The sequence below is a fragment of the Octopus bimaculoides genome, chromosome 18 (assembly GCF_046866305.1).
Source record: "Octopus bimaculoides isolate indiv1 chromosome 18, ASM4686630v1, whole genome shotgun sequence".
Lineage (NCBI taxonomy): Eukaryota > Metazoa > Mollusca > Cephalopoda > Octopoda > Octopodidae > Octopus > Octopus bimaculoides.
In genome coordinates, this window is record NC_142945.1 from 47,759,178 (window position 1) to 47,764,937 (window position 5,760).

Sequence of the window (5,760 nt, forward strand, 5' to 3'; positions counted from 1 at the left end):
GAAAGAGAGATAGAGAGAGATAGAAAGAGTGAGGGAGAGAAAGAGGAACATACGCACGCACACACAGGCACACACACACACATATATATATACATGCTTACACACACCTTGTGAGCATATATGTATATATATATATATATATATATATATATATATATATATATATACACACACACAGACACATAAATATATATGTGTATATGTATTATATATATATATATATATATATACACATACATACATACATACATACATACATACATATATATGAGGAAACAATGCAGCCATTTTAACTGTTATTTCTGTTTCATGTTTTTGTATAAAAAGAAAGCAAATCAAAAAAAAAAAAAAAAGAAAGAAAGAAAAAAACAAACAAAAAAAGAAACACATCCGTGTTTGATAATTATTCTAATTAGGAATCTGAAGAGTTATTCTTTACCTGTTGCAGGTGCAAAATGCATGGTATGCACCTGCTAAATTATGCTCATAAAACACAATTGACTGCTCTGGGCTAAGAATACTGACATATTTAGATGTTGTATGAGATTTTTCTCTGTTTTACATTGGGAGGGAGTTTTGTGGAAGCTTTTTGTGTTTGTTTAGATTTGAGAGGATCTGTGTGTTTTTCTGTAGACCCGTGTATCTGCGTAGGTTTGTGGGCCTGTGTGCTTCTGTAAGTCTATGTGTGCCTGTGTGTGTCTATGTGTGTTTTTGTAGTTCTGTGGGTTTCTGTATCTCTGTGTTGTCGGTTTGTTTGTTTGTATGTATGAGTTTCAGGGTTATTATACAAAGTAACTTCCACGTAACGTAATGGTTCGGCAAACAGAGATCGACAGAATAAGTAGGCTTTAAGAAAAAAATAAGTAGTGCGGTCGATTCGTTTGACTAAAACTCTTCAACGGCGGTGCTCCAGCATGGCCGCAGTTTGATGACTGAAATGAGGAAAGGATAAGAGAGATACCAAGATATTCATTGAAACCCACATATTACAGGATCACAGGCCCTTGCTACCCTCCTCACTCACCACTCGAACCCCACGCCAATATGCTATAATTAGTCCAGAACCAGTTTATAAGCCATGTTTACTTAGGGAGAGACGGCAATGTCGGGTGGGCGGAAAATCTGCAGAATAATCCGTCTGAGCGGTTTATTCCGGTGTTGATTGACATGAACGAAAACTATTTGTTGACTTAGCCAAGAGAAACTGTATTTACTTTAGAAAGTAAACACCAAAAAACAACAAAAAATTTACATAGCATACATACATACATACATACATACATGGACACAGACGTGCACACATACATATATAAATAATAAGCCAAATTATTTGGAAGAAGCTAACATTGTAATCTCACTGTTTGGTCAAGAGAATTGCTAAAAATAGCAGTTGAATCATTCTTAAAGCACATACTGTTATATTAAACATGAACAGAAGAGTCTTCACTAAAACAATTTTGTTCAAATGTTTTTATTATTTTTTTTTTCATTTTATTGTATCAGGACTGACCTGCGGCGAAACAATAGCAAAATATAAAATCCATCTATCTTTCTATCTGTCTGTCTGTCTGTCTGTCTCTCTCTCTGTGTCTGACTGTCTGTCTCTCTCTCTCTGTCTCTCTCTCTCTCTCTATCTATCTATCTATCTATATCATACATTATTTATTATATATATATATATATATATATATACACATACATACATATATACATACATACATACACACACATATACATGTGTATGGAGAAACCTACCTGGGGTACGCGTGTGAGTGTGTTGCGTGCGCGCGTGCGTATGTATGTATGTGTGTGTGTGAGAGCGTGTTCTGTTTTTATGTATCTATGTGCGTGGTATGTAGATATAACAAAAACAATGTCGCATTTTAAACTTGAGAAAGACCTTGCATATTTGTTCTTACCGGTTTCATTTGTGTATTTAAAGAAGAAAACGAGAACAACGTTGAAAAAGCCGTATTGATTATAATAGTCCATGTTCTTTTTTTTTTTAACCATCAAAGAGCCGAAATATTGCAACATGATTCAAAGAGCCGAAATATTGCAACATGATTCAAAGAGACGAAATTTTGCAACATGATTCAAAGAGCCGAAATTTTGCAACATGCATTAAAGAGCCGAAATATTGCAACATGCATGGAGAAAAAAAAAAGAAATGTAAATTAAAACTTACTATTGATTAAAGGAAATGCGAAAGAAAGAAATATAAATGGCGATGATTTGTATTAATTTTAAAGCTAAATTAAACAAGATCTGTGGTACTATACAAGAACACGCACACGCACACACAATTTCACACACACACACACACACACATACACACAGAGACGTACACCCATTAGCTGCAGCACCATTAGGAGAAATACGGACGGTACATATATGAAATATTAGAAGCGTTGCCTGAAGAAGTACGAAACTAGAATGGAAAAATGCGCACGCTCAAAAGGGTTACAGAATGTCATAACAAGCCTTAAAAAGTATGGGATAAGCATTGTAACTCAAAAATATTGGAATCACTATATGTTATACATTCTGTGGCATTCTTTTATCACAAGAAATTTGTTTAATTCATCGAAGTTAAGTTTTGACAAAACAATTGTGCACAAATAGTAATGATATCTTTACGCAATAATGCAATCTATGAATGATAATACTTATAAATCTACAAGTAATCGATCAAAGATAATTTAGTAATAATTTGTTTAATTCGCATAACTATTCCATTAATATCTGAATTATCTTTCCTTATAATTATTTCGGTTTCGTACTTTCGTACAGTCCCCTCAATAAACAGTCATATATAAGAAATACATCAAAGTCCACAAATACATAAAAGAATATATATAAAAATAAAATTAAATACAATATAAAACACACAATATAAAAATTTATATATATATATATATATATATATATATATATATATTTCTACTAACATGCGAATAAATCAAATTTGAGTTAAAAATATAACACAATATATATATATATATATATATATATATATATATATATATATATATATATATATATATCTTTTTATAATTCCAATTCGAATAAAATTAAGCGATTAAAAATTCAAAATAGACAAAAAAGGCAAAATAGAATAAGATAAAATGAAGTAAAATAAAATACTATAATAGTCCATCGGCTAAAATACTGTATCTGATGACAAAACTTTAAAATGACAAAAAACTTTTAAATAATTTGAGTTCATTTTCAAATGAAACTGCACAACTCTCGCATCCTATGTACACGACCTTAAGAAGAAAAATAAGAAATACTCTCTTGAATGGTCGACTGTATCGAGAGCCCCTTATTTTAGAGCAAATATTAGCAAATGTCTATTGTGTATTAGGGAATCCCTCACTATACTTAGGTTGTTTGGGCCGAAAACTTTAAATAAATTCACTGAAGTGATCCCCTTCTGCAATCATAGGTTCTCCTCCACTTTCTTGAAGGTATATAAAAATAAAAATAAGAATTAGAAAATATAAATATAAATAAGATTATTTGTCTGCGTTAGCGTGATTTGAAACCTGAAGGATTACATTAGTTACTAGAGCCAATTTGAATAATTTTTTTTTTAACTTATGACGTGGACTAGTTTTTCCCTCTTGACTATATAAGCCTGTTATATAAAAACAATAGGGCAGCGTACTCGTGGTCATAGGATCACGGTTTCGATTCCCAGACCGGGAGTTGTGAGTGTTTATTGAGCGAAAACACCTAAAGCTCCACGAGGCTCCGGCAGGGGATGGTGGCGAACCCTGCTGTACTCTTTCACCACAACTTTCTCTCACTCTTACTTCCTGTTTCTGTTGTGCCTGTAATTCAAAGGGTCAGCCTTGTCACACTGTGTCACGCTGAATATCCCCGAGAACTACGTTAAGGGTACACGTGTCTGTGGAGTGCTCAGCCACTTGCACTTTAATTTCACAAGCAGGCTGTTCCGTTCATCGTATCAACTAGAACCCTCGACGTCGTAAGCGACGGAGTGCCACCAACAACAATAAAAATTAATTCCTTTTGCATGTCTTGTTTGTATTTGTTACTCCGAGGAGAGGGTCATCACCGGATTGCACTATGATGTGTATGGACTACGGTGGTGAACCCTTGAAATGGCCATAGGTGTCTGTGTGTGTGTTTGACTTATGTGTTTGACTTATGACCAGTGGTTTTTATGAACTTTTGTAAGTTTGGTGGGGTGGGCAGAAACGGATTTTACCTGTGGAAGTCTGCTGTTAATACGTGTACCTTGAGGTAAGTACAGGACTTTCTAATATAACTTTAAATGATGACTATTATAGTATTTTATTTTACTTCATTTTATCTTATTCTATTTTGTTTTATTTGTCTATTTTGAATTTTTAATCGCTTAATTTTATTCGAATTGGAATTATAAAAAAGATATATACATATATTGTGTTATATTTTTAACTCAAAATTGATTTATTTGTATGTTATTAGTAGGAAAAAATATATATATACACATTTTTATATTGTGTGTTTTATGTTGTATTTTATTTCTTATATATATTTTCTTATGTATTTGTGGACTTTGATGCATTTCTTTATATATGACCGTTTATTGAGGGGACTGTTGTATGTTGAGTCGTTGACCCAAATGTAATGCTTTTATTCTGTAACTAATAATTTTTTATTCCTGTCTCAATTAACTTGAGCACTTCCCTTTGCAGCCCTGTAAAAAAAACTAATTTGTTTCCTAATAAGAAACGATTACTATTACCTATATATATATGTGTGTGTGTGTGTGTGTGTTTGTTTGTGTGTGTGTGTGTGTGTTTGTGTATGTATGTGTATGTATGTATGTATGTATGTATATGTATGTATGTATGTATGTATATATATATATATATATGTATGGGTAATCTTCAAGTTTAGGGGGATAAAAAAATAAATAAAAATATTCAAGGGAAATAACTGAACGACTTACCAGTATTATCCGTTTTCTTCTAGCTGTTTAGAAATAAATCACACCCTAATTCTAACCCTAACCCTAACGTCAATCAAATCACGTGTGTGATTTATTTATAAACAGAGATGTACGGAGAATACTGGTAAGACATTCAGTTACTTCCCTTGAATATTTTTATTTATTTTTTTAATCCCCCTAAACTTGAAGATGACCATATGTATGTATGTATGTATGTATGTATATGTATGTATGTATATGTATGTATGTATATGTATGTATATGTATGTATGTATATATATATATGTATATATATATGTATATATATATGTTTATATATATGTATATATATATGTATATATATATGTATATATATATGTATATTATATATGTATATATATATGTATATGTATATGTATATATGTATATATATATGTATATGTATATATATATATATATATATATATATATATATATATATATATATATATATATTATAATATGTATATTGTATAGTATATATATATATGTAATATGTATATGTATATATATATATATATATGTATATGTATATGTATATATATTTATATATATGTAATATATATATATATGTATATGTATATATATGATATATGTATATATATATATGTATATGTATATGTATATATATATATATTGTATATATATATGTATAGTATATATATATGTATATATATATATATATATGTATATGTATATGTATATATATATGTATATGTATATAGTATATATATATGTATATATATTATGTATATATATATGTATATGTATAT